General features: G+C 36.4%; 1 long non-coding RNA gene across 2 annotated transcripts in view; it reads left to right on the top strand.

Moving 5' to 3' along the window:
- LOC132671451 (uncharacterized) overlaps window positions 1-4,544 on the top strand; it is a 111,677-nt gene extending 107,133 nt beyond the window's left edge. The window contains exon 5 of one of the 2 annotated variants that reach the window (XR_013557046.1): window positions 4,353-4,544. This is a non-coding gene — a long non-coding RNA (uncharacterized LOC132671451). Of the gene's footprint in view, window positions 1-510; window positions 619-4,352 lie in introns of those variants that run through there. The other variant, XR_013557045.1, reaches the window with a different exon arrangement.
- The last annotated feature ends 13,315 nt before the right edge of the window (window positions 4,545-17,859 follow it).

The raw sequence follows: 17,859 nt of genomic DNA, 5'->3' as shown, positions 1-17,859 counted from the left end.
AAAATGACCATAGCAATAATCCTCAAAAGGAACATAGGTCAGGCTGCAGTGCATATAGTAGGCACCATCTGTGCATTATCTTAGTGCCTCCTGGCAATGAATTTTGGGGGAAATGATAAAAGCCAAGAGACACACATGAGTACAGTGACATGGTGACACAGTGACATAGTGCAGTTTTGATCTTACGTATGAAGAAATTAGTTATTTTCTCTAACCCAGTGCAAACAACAGAGGGCATTGAATGCCCCTTTTTGACAGCTTGCTTTCCCCTCAGAGGCAAAAGATAATTGGGCTCATGGAGCTGTACATCTGTCCATCCTTTCCATTTTACAAACGAAGTTCATAGTCATTGGGCTTATGTTCATTGAATTGATGTGAAAAAATTGGATTGATGTAAAAGAATATATGCAAATTTACATAGAGAAAAATAAGCTATAATTTGCATTTTTGTCAGCCAGAATCAGTTGGATTTTGTTCACAAATATTTATAAAACCCATTCCCTTTGCCAGGCACTATGCTAAGTACTGCGAATAAGAAAGATTATGTACCTTTGAGTAACAAACATCTAAGTGGAAGTATCAGAAAGAGATAAAGTTTTCAAGACTATGGCAAACTATTACAGGTACGCACAAGGAACTATTAGAGAGGCTAAAGAGCTAACCAACCTAGCCTCAAGGCTGAGGGTTCTTGTATACTCACACATTCTCAAGGCTGAGAATGTGTACTTGTATACTCTTGAAAGATAGGTAAATGGTAATTAAACAGATATTAGGAAAAAAGTAATGCCTACATTGTAATTTAAGCATTCCAGGTTGCTGAGATGTGAAATATGGTATAATATTCACATACATAATATGGTATGTACCAAGGAACTACATGACTATCCATGTTACTAAAAGATAAAGTACAAGTGGGGGGTAGTAAAGATGAGAAACAGTGGGTAGGATGGGTTTAGATAAGGCAGAAGATTATAATTTTGGAGAAGTGTTGGCATTTCTGTCAAATATTTAAGAAAGTATGTGTGTCATGGTCAGATTTATATTTCAGTCAGATTCTATGGTGGTAGCATAGTGGATGGAACATTGGTTTTAAGCTGGTCAAGCAGGGAGACCAGTTAGGAGAGATTTTTTTTCCCTAAAATAAGACAGTATGGAATGGAATGGAATGGAATGCACTTCATTTCATTTTGGGTTCTGCACCCTGTTCTAATGTGTGGAGGTAGGTTTCTTCCACACTATCACCAAGCAAGGAAGTCTCTGGATGTTAGCTGGACATCCTATAATTCGGTTAAATTCTGAAACTATCACCTGGAGATAGCATCAGATTCCTCAGTTGCACAGACAGCTCTCCACTTCAGATGCCAGGCTCAGCCAGGCTTTTGCCTGTGCTTCTGATCAACTGGCTCTAAACCAGAGGTTCCCCTAACCCAACCCCCTTCCTTGCATTGGATTCATTTTCTAGAACAGCTCACAGAAATCACTAGGTTACTAGCTTATGACAAAGGATATCAAAGGATACAAATCACCAGCCAGATGAAGAGATAAAACATCTCTCTGAATCCCATGAGTTTGGTACTTTATTGAGGCTTTATCACATGGGCTAAACTGATTAAATCTTTGGCCATTGATGATTGACTCAACCTGCAGCCCCTCTCCTTTTCCCTGGGATCAGAGTGTGGTACTGAAAATTCCAAACCTCTATTCCTAGTCAATATGCCCTCAACCTTAGAGGGCTCATTAACACAAAAGTAAACCATTAACTTAACAAAAGATGTCTTTATAGCTCTCATCACTTAGAAAATTCCAAGAGTTTTAGTAGCTCTGTGTTATATTTATTATAAACCACAATATTGTAATCCTAATTTGAGAATGTTTAGCAATAAGATTGGTGACAATTTTTTATTAGATATCTGATGTGAAAAGGGAAAAAAATAAAATATTTTTTACTTAAGGACCTCGGGGAATAGCTTTTCTAACCTCACAGATGGGGAACATCCTATATATCTAAGGGTAAGAAAGTTCTGAATAAAAAAGTGTAGAATGTGGAGGGGGTAGGACTTTCAGAATGGCAAAATGAGGAGCTTAGTTAATTATAAGCCTATTTCCCCAAAGCAGTGATACTGATGAAGTTTTGGAGTGCTGGGGGTTCAGACTCAATGGCCAAGAAAGAATTCTTGAAGACATTTTGGTGCAAAAAGGTGATTTTATTAAAGCATAGGGACAGGACCAGTGGGCAGAAAGAGCTACACTAGGGTTGTGAAGAGTGACTGGTTATACACTATGGAGTTGGGGGAGATCAAAGTTTCTTAAAGGGTTTTCCATATACTAAAGAAGACTCACAGATTACCCTAGGCCTAGCTATTGTCAAACTAAGGTTGTTTTTCCCTCTAGCAAAGCATTATCATTAATACCTTAGGCAGTTCCTGGAGATTAGGTTATTGATAAGATTACTTTTTCTTGTAACTTATTAAAATATTTGTAAACTGATGGAGACTCATATCCAGCATGACTATGATCTCCATCAGTTAACCACTGGTTTTCTTTCCCTTTCCTTTGCCTTTGGACAGCAAAGAGTGCCTGAGGAATATCACACATATTCCACCTGGTGTGGGGGTGGGAGGGGGGGTAGGAGGAAGGGTGTTGTTAGCTTGTGCTTTGCCCTCAGCTTGCCTAATGCTACCTCATCAATAGAACTGAATAAAGTTGTCAGAATAACCACTTGAAGATTTAGCAAATGGAGAAGCATTATTTATTCAAGAGAACCCACTAAATCTTGGTAAGATTAGGAGTCTATGGCATTTCAGCTAGGGACTGCTTCCCTTCCCCCAACATGTAGGCCAGGCCTTAAAAACCAGCAGCCCTGCCTCACTGCCAGATGGGCTCATTTTATTTGGAGTGGAGTGTGGAAAAATCTATGCCCAGGGCACTGTCAAAAACAATACAGATCTCAGTGGCAAATAATTAGAGAAGGCTAATATGAGCTAGCTTGAGGTCATAGTACTAGTTGGGGTAAGCATCACAAAGGCAGACCAGCCAGAAATTTAATGGGGAGATCCAGCAGAAGAGACAGCCAGAGGCCTTGCTGAAATCCCACTTATCTCTGGCGGTCTGGAAGATTGTGCACAGGCAGAAGGCTGAGCCTGCTCAGAAAAAAGCAGAAATGCCTCTAGTGAATTATTCCTACCTGGTTGAGTACAGAAAGTAAAAAATAGGGCCGAATTGCAAATTCCCTGAACATAAATAAAAGGAACCATTGAAGAAATAGAGACCATTGATTTTCTCTCAGCCCAACTAAACATTAGATAGACCCCCCTCCTGCCTCTAGGCCCCCAGATGTCTCCCTCACCCTGTCATGAAGATTGGAGAAAGTTAACTCTTATTTCCGGGTAAAGCCAATTAACAAGCACAGATAACCTGTTATCCCACCCACTGTAGCCCTTAAAAAAAAAATCTCCTATTCACTGTTTCATTGAAATTCAGTTCAGACTGTATTCTGATTTCTCTCATCTATTGTAATAGTCTTCCTTACTGGATTAACTTCATCTGGTGCAGTTTTTGCCTTGATATTGATGGGATTTGGGGGTGATGGTGGGGTTTGGAGCTGATGGCCAAGAAAGAATTCTTGAAGATGTCCTTGGTGCAAAAAGGTAATTTTATTAAAGCATGGGGACAGGACCCACGGGCAAAAAGAGCTGCCCTGGGGTTAGGAAGAGTGACCTATTATTACACCTTCAGGTTGGGAGGTGGTTAGGGACAGCTTAAGTCTCTAAGGAATTTTGGAAGCAAGGTTTTCAGGACTTTGAGGAGCTAGCTATTGTAAGCAAAACGTCATTTATTACTGTTCAGTAAAACTCAGTCAGGACTCTTCAGACGTATATCAGGGGGCATACACTTGGAGTATAATTGCCAATATATACTTGGGGTTAAAGATAAAGGACGTTTACAAAGGATTTTTTTTGTATGTTTAAGAAGACTCACAGGATCCTGGGGGGTCAGGATAATGGTAAGCCAAGATTCCCTTTTGCCCCTAGCAAAGTGTCATCATGGAGGCAGCTGAGCTCCTAGAGGAAGGTCACTCTGTCTGTTTCAAGGACTTGTCAATGGACTGCAAGCAGTAAGGGAATTTAATTTTTAATTTGCCTTTGTTTCCCACATCACCATAACAAGCACTTAAACCCCCTTACATCTTACTGGGTATGATATTAGGGCTCCAGGAAATGGAGTCTATAGGTTTCTGGAAATTAGGCTATGGATAAGATTGCCTTTTTCTTGTAGTTTACTAAGTTATCTGTAAACTGAAGGAGACTCCTGTCGGTTTAACCATTTGTTTTGTGTCCTTTCCTTTTTCTTAGGCCGTCAGAAATGCCTGAGGAATACCATATGTATCCCACCTGGAGGTGGGGTTTGTGCTAGCTTGTGCTTTGCCTTCAGCTTGGCTTATGCTCCCTCATCAATATCACTATTTTCAGAAATTTACATTCTTATCTATACATTTCCAATAAAATGGCAGGTGGAAAATCTTCCAATTATTTCTGTAAGTCTAATATGATGTTCTGTCAAATATCTCCTATTTACTCCTCCAGATTCATCCTCTATGCCTTAGTGAATGTTCTGTATGAATTATGTCATCTGGTTCCTTGCCTTCTGACTTGTGGTTGATTTCAGCCAACACTTAGCCCCAGAATGCGATTGAAGGGAGGGATCAGAGTAAAACTAAGATATTTCATCTTCTGAATTCATCCCTAGAGTATTCTTGATTGGCTATGTTATTTATAAAAGGGTGATCCTCTTTGGTTTTTGATAACCTCTCTTTCTTCAAATATCTTCAATTCCCAAATGGTAACAACTTGTGGTTCTTATATACATATCCGCTGTGGTAGGAGGAGACTGAGGAATGGTCTTATTGTAGCTTTTCAAATATTTAATAAAATATAAGAATACTAAATCTAGAAATATTTTAAAGTTTAACTTCTTCATATATCATCCTATAAATTTATCCTTATAAATGTAGACATATGTTTATACATATATATTCATATGTATATATAAATATGTGCACACTTATACACAGATACAATTTATAATATAGAATATATGTTATTAACATGATTTATAATCTCTTAAGAAATAACCTAAATGTATTTGGGTAAGTGCTTCCTACTTTTTCTCTTTAAAAGTACAAATTTTAAGAAAGGTGCAAAGAACAATATATCACTTGTTAAAATAATTTAAAATTATTGTAAAAAAAACAATATATTACCAAAAAGTAAGAATCAGCACTTTAATTCACCTACATTTTTAAAATTAATAAATTATAGCTCCCATCCTCCATTAGCCTTCTACTCTTTCTAGGAGAAAGGAAGCAGTTATTGTCCTGCTAGCCTTTTACTTAAATCCAGTGGGATAAAGATCTTTTAATAAGGATTTGAATTCAGAAAAGTTAGGTTAAGCTTGACTCATTTGTAAATCTTTCAAGTATATAATTTGTTTTACATTGCTTGATTAGTGTTTTTGCTAGTCATGATTAATTTGGTTATAATCAAGTAATGATATTGAAAAATTGCTTTATTATTTTTAGTTTGGCTCTTTGAATGCTCTTACAACAGAATGTTGTTCTGTTAACCACTCAACTTTAAAACTATAGGCAATCTTTGGATTTTCAGTGTCTCCTATTGAAAATATGTAGGTAATAATAACTTTCTTTATCCTGTTTGGTTGTTTGTTTTTTGAGGAGAGAAAGTATGAATGAATAAAAAGCCTTCTTTAATATGCATTATGCATATATTTTTCATTTACATGTTCATGTGGAATGACATAACTTCCTATGAATCTACTATATTAAGACATTTTAAAGATTTTACAGTTAACTATAGTGAAGGGTTTGATGCACTGGGCCACATTTCTTCAGCCCACATGGTGTAGGCACAGTTTGTATGGTAGACGTATTTCTAAGATGGACCACAATAATCGTCTTTCTAATATTCACACGCTTTATGTAATGTCTTCCACCTGAGTATGAGTTGGACCTGGTGATTCACTTTTAAGTATAAAAGAACAAAAGTGATAGGATGTCACTGCTGTGATTAGGCTACCAAAAGCCATTGACTTTTATCATGTTTGTAGACTGTTTTTACTACGTTCTTGGTTTGAATGCTTTGATGAAACAGACTGCCATATTGGAGAAGTTGTCATGGCAAAAAACTAAGAAGCCTGTAGCCAACACTCAGACAGGAACTTTAGTTTAATAACTCACAAGGAATTGAATTCTACCAATAACCATGTGAGTCAGCTGGGAAGTGAATCTTTCTTGGTATAGACCTTGAGATAACTGACACCTTGGCTGACATCTTGATCACAGCCTTCTGAGAGACTCTTGAAGCAGAGGGCCCAGGTAAGCTGTGTCACATGAGAAATTGTGCGAAGGTATACCTTATAGTCAGAGCTAGCTAACTTCAAAAAGTCTATTGGAAAGGTATACTGATAATAAAAGTTGTCGCAATATTTGTCAACTAAGATATGGAGAAAAATAAAAGATGTGTGACTATTTGTCCAGGGAAGCAAAATATTTTAAATTCCAAAAAGAGGCCAGAATCTTGGGGTGCCTGTGTGACTCATTTTGTTGAGCATCCAACTCTAGATTTTGGTTCAGGTCATGATCTCACAGTTGTGAAATCGAGCCCTGCATCAGGCTCCATGCAGAGTGTGGCCCACTTGTGATTCTCTCTCTTCCTCTCTGCCCCTCCCCCCCTCTCTCTCTTTCAAAAATAAATAAATAAATAGATAAACAGATAAATAAATAAATATTTTCAAAACAAAACAAAACAAAACAATAGGCCAGAGTCTTGATCTAGGGGAAAAAAATTTAAATACCTTTGTTAGCTGAGATTTTTAAGCATTAGAATACGTACTCTGAACTTGTGTTAATTATGGAAAGGCTAACATTTTCATCAAGCCCTAAGAAATACTGATAGTTATCAACTCCAAGTGGTTTTCTCTGAATTACTGTTTATAATAAATAGTTGTAATTCATACTTATATTCTTTTTCATAACTTTAAGATGCTCATAAAATCATCTTTGTAAAGAAGGAAGCATAAAGAAATACTCAAAATAAATGTATTCCGTCATATAAAGAGACAGACAGTTGTCCAATCAACATCTATTTTACCTGGCTTTTCCCAAGTTTCCTCTGGGAAGATGGTAGCCTACCTGTAAATAGCATGCGTAAGCATTGCCCATAGCTAGTTTTGGTCATGTGACCAAGTTCTGGCCAAAGGCTTATGATTGGAAATTACACCAACACACTTCACGATCTCTAGAAGAAAGCTATTAGATACCTCTTTTTCCCCCTCATTTGCTACATACTATGAAATATCCTAGAACTTAGGCTTAAAACACAAAGATGAGTACTACATGCTGAAGATGGTTACCGGGTCATCTCTGAATTTATGACTTCTGGATTTTTTGTTTTTTCTTGAGAGAGAGTGTGTGCTCAAGCAAGGGATGGGTAGAGGGAGAGAGAGAAACAATCTTAACCAAACTCCACCCACCACAGAGCCTGACTACAGACTTGACCCTACCACCATGAGATCATGATCTGAGTGAAAATCGAGTTGGATACTTAACCAACCAAGCCACCCAGGAACCCCTGTCCTCTGGGTCTTATGCAAGAGAAAAATCTCTATTTCATTTCGGTCATATTTAAGATATCTTTGTTACAATTGTGTTGCCTTCATGTAACAATAAACCTAATATTGGAGGTACTAATACTGGAGGTAAAATCTCTGTCTTACAAATTGGACTTTTCACATTGTGATATAAATATAGAAGTTGGAAGTCTGATGACCCCTGTTACACTATAGCCAATGTGATAAGTTTCTTATCTTTAATAGCTTAGAAGGCAGATCATATGCTTGAAAAACCCAAAGATCTAACAAAAGAGATTAGAAAAACTCAGGACATATGTTTATCACAAAAGAGACAAAGTAAAAGGAAGAACCTTAGGAAGGAATTAATCAACTTGAGACTAGAGGTAAGATGGAAGACAGCTGTGCTAATAGGGGCATTCTCTGGTTATGATCTGCAGTCAAAATTGACCAGGGGTCCAGTAATTTGGAGATTTGCAGGGTTAGAAAAACCAACTATTTCCAAACTCCAGATATCAAAAGTATGAGTGCCACTTCAAGTCTTTTTCATGATATTCTCATTAAATGCATTTTATCTGGAAATTTCCAGTCTATGTTGAAATGTTTAATTTGTGATTCAATGAGTTCCTTAAAGTTAGGAGGAGGCAAATGTCCATGACTCAAACAAAGACAAAACTACAATGACTCCCATTTTACCAATCTAATTTCTGAGAAAGAGAAAGACGTCTGACAGAAACAAGAAATCAGCTTTATTATTTATGAAAAGCAATATTTAGGGAAAATCCTAATTAAGTGGATGGATTTGTTTAACAATATTTCCACCCGAATTAAATAGATTTGACCTTCAGTTGTAGGAAAAATAAGAAAATTAAAGCCCTCCTCTTCTCTTCTGCAGCTACTTGTGGAACTGCTATTGGCAATATGAATTTTGCTTTCAAATGATATTACCGCGAATCAGGAAAGATATTAATAAATTAACTCAAAAGTTTTTTATACTCGAGTCTATTTCATTTCTTGTCCCAAGTTTGGCTCAAGCATATATGTAGAATATAATTCATCACAGGGATTTTGATGAGATTGAATGACATTAGAACACACCAAGTTTTAACAGCACTGTCTCCCATTAAGAAGTTCCTAAGGAAATAATACAAATGAAATAAAAATTTCTTTGAAAGTTAAATTTCAAAATAAAGACCAAGGGAATTAATGTCAAAAGTAATTATCTTATGCATTAATTGCCCATGGCATAACCAAAATTCCTTCTCCTAAATTTCTTATTCTGCTTAGCCTCAACCAGGGGGAAGTCAGACTAATCACTGAGGTAGGTGAGGTTCCTAAAACAGGTTAATAGGGTCGTTTCTTGTGTTGTGGTTACTTCAGAACCTAAAAACTTAAGTTGATCTCTTATATATGATAGGACTAAAGGGGTTATGTAAGTTAGATTAATAAAATATTGGCTAAGAGGCACCTCGGTGGCTCAGTCAGTTAAAGTGTCTTGATTTTGGCTCAGGCCATGATCTCACAGTTGGTGAGTTCAAGCCCCATGTTAGGCACCATACTGACAGTGTAGAGCCCACTTGGGATTCTTTCTCTCCCTCTCTCTCTTCCCCTCCCCTGCTCAGGCTCTCTCTTTCTGTTTCTCAAAATAAATTTAAAAACTTAAACAAAATCTTTAAAAATAATAAAATACTGGCTGAAAACACAGCCAATTTAGAAAATATGTAAGTCACAGACTATTTTTCACACTTGAATGAGAAATATAGTCCAACAGAAAAACTTTGCTATTGAATTTTATCTGTTACATGCTGGCACTGAAAATTGAAAACTAATTTTTTACATTTATTTATTTTTTGAGAGACATAGAGAGACAGAGCACAAGTCGGGGAGGGGCAGAGAGAGAAGGAGACAGAATCCAAAGCAGGCTCCAGGCTCCGAGCTGTCAGCATAGAGCCCGATGCGCGGCTCAAACTCACAGACTGTGAGATCATGACCTGAGCCGAAGTCAGATGCTTAACTGACTGAGCCACCCAGGTGCCCCAAAAACTAATTTTTCCACAGAGCCCCATTTTTTTTCACATCCATGTATGCTTAGGCAAGAAATGTGCTTATATAATTTAGTATCAACTGCAGCATCCAACATTCTAAAACCCACAAAACTGGTATTCTTGTACCAAAATAGTCACTCAACTTTGCACTAAACTTATGTAATTTACAGTTACATTTACATTTAATGTGTGTTATCTATAATTTTGTTTACATTTATTTATTTTTGATAGAGACAGAGCATAAGTGGGGGCGGGGCAGAAAGAGAAGGAGACACAGAATCTAAAGCAAGCTCCAGGCTTCGAGCTGTCAGCACAGAGTCCGATGTGGGGCTCAAACTCACAAACCCTGAGATCATGACCTGAGCTGAAGTCCGACGCTTAACAGACTGAGCCACCCAGGCGTCCCTACTGTGTGTTATCTATAGGCAAGAGAAATGTAAAAGTAGACAAGAGAAGAAACTGAGTTGAGCATTTTAAGTTTTTTCTCTCAAACTCCTCAAACAAGTAAATCATTCTCTTTCCTTGGAGAGTAGTGAAGAAGGTCTAATGTAAAGTCAGGCATGGTTTTCTTAAAAGGTGATGGAACACTAAATCAAGGGGTAAGGATCCCCCACCATAGTCTCATCCCAACATTTGTGCAAAGTGCTAATTTGGACAACATTTATAAAATTATAGTATTGTTCTCAAAATATTTATAATGCAGAATGAAGTATAGACATATGGAAATAATTAGAACATAGTCATTTAAGTGCTATAAATAGATGTGTAAAAGACTCTCACAGTAAACTGAAGAGATGGGAAATTAATTCTTCAGTAGGGGAAATGGGAGACAACAGGGTTATAGACAATGGTATTTAAACACACAAGACCATAACATGACAAAAGGAAATATATCATTTTATAAATAAAAAAAATACCTCAGAGGTATTTTGTATTATTTTTCTGATTCTACATAAGCCACTCAAGTTGTAAAATGTTGACTATCTTCAATGCTATGTATGAAGTTTGGTGAATCCACTAGGGAAAAAAAGAGTGCTGTTTCTCAGGATTTTTCATAATTCATGAGAAAATAAACATTGCCTTCTCTGTGAAATTATTGGGTTGCAAAATGAAAAAAAATTCAACAACTATGGCCTACCAGACATTAATTAGCACTGTGCCTGACACTAGAACCCTCTGAGTCTCAACATAATTATCTATAAAATAAAGTTAATGCCTCCTATAACTTAGTGTTCTTGCAGAAATTAAATGAAAAGGAGATAAAATGCCTATAATACATTATAACACAATTTGATAAATACTAGGGTTTTAATAAATGGTAGCTGTGCTTATATATTTTCTCTTCTTAGTATTAAAAACATGACAGAGTTATACATTTTTATTTGATAATTTTTGAGTGCATGGTATGAAAAAGCTAATATCCCAATTTGTACGAGGGAAACTCATAAAAATATGATTAATCTCAGACCTTGAATTAATTCAAGTTCATGATCCAGTTAATATCTGCTACTGTGGAACTTTTCAATAAATTTTCAGGAAAATCTAACTTAACAAAGAAATATTCTGCTAAGACCCCAATACAGAAATATATGGTCCTAATCCTATGCATTAGTTTGGAACTTTTGATTTCTTGTGAATTATCAGACTGATAGGATCATTTGTCTATGTAAGATGAAGGCAATGAAATGTTCATGTAGTCAAGTGTAAATAACAGTAAATACTTGGGGTCTTTTTTGTTTCCTTTCCTAATAAGCAAGACTTTTGGAAGTTAAAGGAGGATATGCTGTAATACACTCAAAAGAGCGGTAAATTAAAAACCAAAAACAGTTTTGAATTTTTCTGATAACATGAGAATCTGACATAAATTCTACAGTATATAAAGTGATGTTTTGCTCATGAAGAACTCACTTATAATAACATTATACTGCTACCAAAATGCATACTCTTCATGATTCAGTTCAAGGAAAATATATATTTATGGTGAGCAGAATATTCAATATTATGAAGGCATCAAATTTTGGACCCAGGAGTTTACAAATAGTTGCATGATAAATAAATATCTACAGTAAAAGGCAGATTTTTTTTTTTCATAGTGTGGTTTCATTAAGTTTTTTTCTCCAAATTTTTAAAGACAGATATTTATTTATTGATTTATTTAATGTTTATTTATTTTTGAGCGAGACAGAGACAGTGTGAGCTGGGGAGGCACAGAGAGGAAGACACAGAATCTGAAGCAGACTCCAGGCTCTGAGCTGTCAGCACAGAGCCTGATGTGGAGCTCAAACTGTGAACCATGGATGATTAACTGACTGAGCCACCCAGGAGCCCCTAAAGACAGATTTTTAAAAGGCTGAAAATAAGAAGAAAAAAGGAAAGAGATATTCATTGAGAAGTGGAGTGAATATTTGTTTTACATATATAATAGGATAATAATCAGCTTGTAGAAAACTTAAATGATAAAACATATCTAAATATGTGAGTTATAAGTAATTTAAATTATATAAATTAGTAAATTATTGTGGGTATGTGCAAAATAACATTCATATATATGCTGTAGAGATAGATGATAGATATAGATATCTACATATCTATATCTGTATATATCTTTCCATATCATCTATATCTATATCTATATATCATGTTACCCTCATTTTCACATTGCTTTCTCATTCAGAGTGTATACCACAACACCTCTTCAAAAGCCCTATATCCTTCCTCATCTCTATTTGTTAATACAAGATAATCACTTCCTGATTTATTTTTCCTTGAGTCATGCTTGAAGCCTAGGTGTCACTTTATCTGGAATTCCTTTAAGGCAAACATACGTATTTCTTCATGTTATTTCCATGTTAATCTATGCCCACGCTGTAATTATCACATCAAAGCATATATAACACTAAATTATAAATGTCTTTTCACTAGTCTACCTTTTACTATAGATGCTTATTTGGAATACTGAATCTATCCATACTGCCTAAATTCTTTCTCTAGCTGGATAATCTTAGGCCTGTTATAAAAAACCTCTGAGGTACTATATCCTTCATTTATACTTTGCAAGTAATGATATAAAAACCTACCTTTGGAAGTTAGAGTAAGCATTAAATAGGTTAGTACCTGTAGACAGACTCTGGACAGTATCCAGAATATGATATATAAGTAATTTTATTATTCAATATCATATCGCCAACACCCACGCGCTGGCATTCAGTACATTTAATATGTATTTCTTCAATGAGCTAATATATCACTCTTCAAAGACAAAGTTTGAAAAAATGTATATCAAATATTTAAAATCATTGTGTTTTTATGGTAGAAATTCAAGTAATATTCTATTTTATTTTATATTGAGTTTAGTTCAGTATTTCATTATTAAGTTTGATACATTTTACATGTATTATTTTACAAGGAAAATGGTGCCCATTTAAAATAAATGTATTCATTTAAAATATATTTGAGTTATTGTTGTGAGTTCTATATTATTCCTTTGATATTCCAAAATTAAAAAATTGAATCTTATAAATAACTTTCAAAAAATATGTGCTGCATGAATGTTTAAATTGTTTGTTTACTTTATAGTCTGGTCAGTGTTTATGACTTTGTCATTTATTGGCATGACCACAACAGAGGTACCAAACACCTTTGCCTATTCATTTTCTGTGCCATTTAAAAACTATATTCTGGACTTCATATTCTAATCCATTTATCTCTTAGATAATTTGGTGCCCATATTAATATATGTAAACTTTTGTAGATATGCAATGAAAGATGCTATCAGCTATGGTAAGTTGTCTCAACTTCTCTTATTCTCTTGTTTGTTTCTTTTTTTTTTTTCCTCTTTTCATGTTGCTTTTACTTTCATTTCACCAGGAAGATATGAAAATTCAAAATTTTTGTCTCTAATATTAAAAGTTCAAAATTATAAAGTAAAAACTGACAAAACTACAAAAACAAATTCATCTTTCATTAATTGATAAATGACCACAAACCACGAGGGAGCAGGTGAATATTTATTTGACTAATGCATATAACAGATTTGAATTTATGTGCATATTTAAAATAATATACTCAACAGAACATTTCGCTCATGCAAAATCACATCCTTTTCAAAAGCACATGGGAATATACAGCAGTTGGTCATAGGCTGAATCAGAGCAAATTTCAAAGATTTGAAATTATATAGTTCTCTAACTACTTTGTATATTGTAAAAAATCTATATAAAAGATAACTGGAAAAATCTTGTATGTTGAAAATTAAGGCATGTGCCTCTAAGAAAGGTGAAAAGAGGATAACAAAAATTAGAAAAACTTTTTAACTAATGGAAGTGTTAACTAATACTGTTATGGTAATTATTTTGCAATATATGTAAGTATCACCTTAACATGTTGTACACCTTAAACTTGCACAATGTTATATGTCAGTTATATCTCAGTAGTTTTTAAATATAAAAATAATGAAAATACAACATATCAGAACTTAGGAGCTGTAATTAAATCAGTACTTGAAATGAATATTATAGTAACATGTATATGTTAGAAAAGAAAAAAAGTCTGAACATTAGTGACACATGCAACTATGTCAAAAATGTAAAGACAGAACAAGAAGTTTGATCTAAAGAAAGTTGAAAAAAATTATAAACCTTAAGAGTCAAATTATCAAACGTATTTTTGAAACTTTTATCCAGTGATTTAAAATTTCTACACTAGGTTATTTAAGAGATCAATGAAGTGATACACCTCTGGAGAAATTGTTCAAAAAAATAAAAAAGGCACAAAAAAACAATATCAGAAATTTAAAATAATTACCATTGTAAAAACTCACAGACATTATGCAAATTATAAAATCATATTGATATAAAAATTAGGGTTATCAAAACAGCATGGAAAGAAAAAGCAATATCTTACACATATATAAAATTTTATCCTTGAGAGGATTAAGTATCTTTTTAAAAATATGAGTAAATAAACACAGCTTATAGACTGTCAGCTTTGTAACTAAAAAGTACAAAACTTAATTATTGAATATTATTTATTTATTTATTAAAAATAATGTTTAATATTTATTATTGAGAGAGACAAAGCATGAGCAGGAAAGGGGCAGAGAGAGAGGAAGACATAGAATCTGAAGCAGGCTTCAGGCTCTGAGCTGTCAGCACAGAGCCTGATGTGGGGCTTGAACTCAGGAACTGTGAGATCATGACCAGAGCTGAAGTCCAACACTCAACTGACTGAGCCACCCAGTTGCCCCTGAATATTATCTTCTATTTAAATAAAAATGTTAACCTCTTAATATAGTTCAATTTGCGAAGCAAAAAATGTAACAGCATGAGAGAGTTATTTCCCATCATTACAATAGTATTAAGTTAATCATTTCTTTGACCCCAAACCTCTACTTCTGGCATTTTCTCCAAAGAAAACAATGTAAAATGCTGCCCTCCGTGTATGGTCAGATATTCAACCCTTCCTTATAATGACTCAAATAATCCAGCAATAATCCAGAAGTACATGAAAAAGGATGTAATATTAACATACTTGCCTCTTCTGCAGGACACTGCAGCCTTTGCTGAAACATCTGCAAGGGAAGGATGGGTAGTGAATCCACTGAAAATTCAAAGACTAGGCACTGCTGCAAATTTTGCAAGTCATTTGCTCAGATAAGATACATGCTGTCCCCCAAACGATGATTGGTAATGTACAAGACTACCCAACACTGAAAAATGTGAAAGAAATGCAAGCCTCCTTAGTGATGTTAGGGTTTTGGAGGACTTTTATTCCCCACCTGGCACAATGCTTCTGTCCCTTATGCTGCCTGGTAAAGGAAGGGCATGTGTGGGACTGCAGATCAGGGAGGCAAGTTGCCTTTGCTACAGCAAAAACACTACAAAGAGTAAACACTACTAGATTAAATCTCTAGGCATCTCCCAAAAAGGGCTACCATTTGAGTTAGACAGGTCTGTGATTCCATCCAGAAGGCATGGGTTGGACACTGTGGTAGAAACAAGAGGAGAGAGTACCCCTAGGATTTGGGTCCCAGCTCTGGAAGTGGGCAGAAATCTGAAATCCTCCCACAGAGCAACAGCTCCTAGATGTGTATACAGGGGTCCCCCAGGCACAGTCTCTCACAAAGGCACAGTATGTAAGAACATAGACCCACCTCTGCCATGGTTCAAACTCCCACTTTGACTAAGGGACATGCCTATTTCCAGCAGAGGACTTTCCTGTCCACCAGCCCACTACGGATGGAATATGAATGCTATTAGGCCCTGTAGAATATGCAGATCCCCAATGCCCTTGCCTCTATTTCTGTGGTGGCCTCCATGGCCTAGAAACAGAAAATGGGAGAAATTCCTGCTGATGCCTGGTATACAGATGGATCTAGTCAAGGAAATTTCATTCACATTCACGGGGACCGTGGTTGCCAAGCAGCCCAATACTGACACTGTCTGGATAGAAACAGACACAAACCACAGCAGCCAGAGGGCAGAACACAGAGTGGTTTTTCTGGTGATCACTCACCAGTCCTGGCCATTAATCCTTTACATTGACAGTGAGGCTGTTCTAAAGGGATTAGCTCTATGGCTTAGAAAATAAGAAGCCAGGGGTAGATCATGAATAGGCCCTTGTGAGATCAGGATATGTGGAAAGATATTTGGGTCCACCTGCAAGAGACTGAGACAGTCCTCACTCTTTTCCACATCCTGGCTCATAAGGCACTGATGTTCCCTGGCAATCAGGAAGTTGATGCCTTAGATCAGGTATGAGTCCTAGCAACGGACCCTTCAGTAGATAAAGCAGACTGGATGATAGAAACAGTGGACAGTACAGTGCCCGGGGAGGATGGCTTATTGCCAAGGATGCTGGATTATCCTCAAAGTACAGTGATTTGGTTAATGCAGTAACAGCATGTCTTCTGTGTTCTAAACAATATCCAAGGCAACTGCCAAAGGATATCAGGTGGGGCCATCCACCTGATTTCCCAACCAGTAAGGAATTGATTTTACTGCCCCTGTCCCTGCAAGTGTGAGTTCTAAATATGGCTTGGTTTGTGGGAACATAGCATCTTGTTCCTAACAGTACACTATTGCACCCATGGGTGGCTAACCTCAGATTTGGGATGGGTTTATGTGGCTTACTCCAGGTTATGAACACTAAGCACCTGAGCACCCCTATGTTGGGAACAGAAAAATGACTAAAAAAATAAATCTAATTATATCAAGGATATGGTATGGATATCACTGGCACTGTGTAGTCATACTGTCATATTAGTGGATAGCAACTAGTTTGGCATTGACTGGTTGCTTCACCAGGTATTCACTGGGTGGCCCCAAATGGGACCCAGTGTTGTGTGGCATAAACCTTTGCTGTGGCTTCTACTGGGCGGTTGGGTTTCTGTACCCTGGATTTCCCTGGGCAGAGGGGAAAATCTACTCCATTGGTACAATTGCCAACTTCCTCCCCTCAAGGCTAGGTGAGCATTTTCTATTGTCTACTGATGCAATCATTTGGCTGCAGTCTTTGTCAGCTTCAGCTTCGTTGGCCTGGAGGACATTATGACATACATAGAAGCTCTTATTAAGTTTACCTAGCAAACCTTAAATGATAGCCAACAGAGCCTATCCTTACTGAACACTAATGAGAAAAGCTGTCCTCCAAAATGGATAGCTTTGGACCATTATTACCGCTTCACAAAGATGCACTTGTGCCACTAACCAAACAGAATGTTTTGTGTTCATACCTGAAGAGTCTGCTAATGTATGATCTTTAGTAATTTACATGAGGGCACAAGTGAATGCCCTGAGCGATCTGACCCCCCAGCCTAGAGGACTTAATAAATCAATGGTTGGGATCATGCGGCTGTTGATGGAAAAAGTGGCCAATGATCTTGGGAATTGTCTTCACCTGTGTTTTCTCCTGTATGCACCTGTATTGTTACCGTGGCTTCTGCTTCCAATGCAGCCAGATTACTGCCAGATGAGCTACCTCCATACTAGTGAAACACTTTCCTGACTACTGAGGTCACATTGAAGAAGAGGAGCATATGAGATTGGATCACAATGGGTGCAATATCAGAGGTTCATAAAAATGTCATGACTCCCAGTTGACTCACGAGTTAGACTCGGGTAGTCCCCAACCCTTTCCTGTCCTTGGAATGTTGGTTTCATGTGCCTTCTCT

Source organism: Panthera onca, chromosome C1 (assembly GCF_046562875.1).
Source record: "Panthera onca isolate mPanOnc1 chromosome C1, mPanOnc1 haplotype 2, whole genome shotgun sequence".
NCBI lineage: Eukaryota > Metazoa > Chordata > Mammalia > Carnivora > Felidae > Panthera > Panthera onca.
This window is presented reverse-complemented; position numbering and strand designations above follow the sequence as displayed.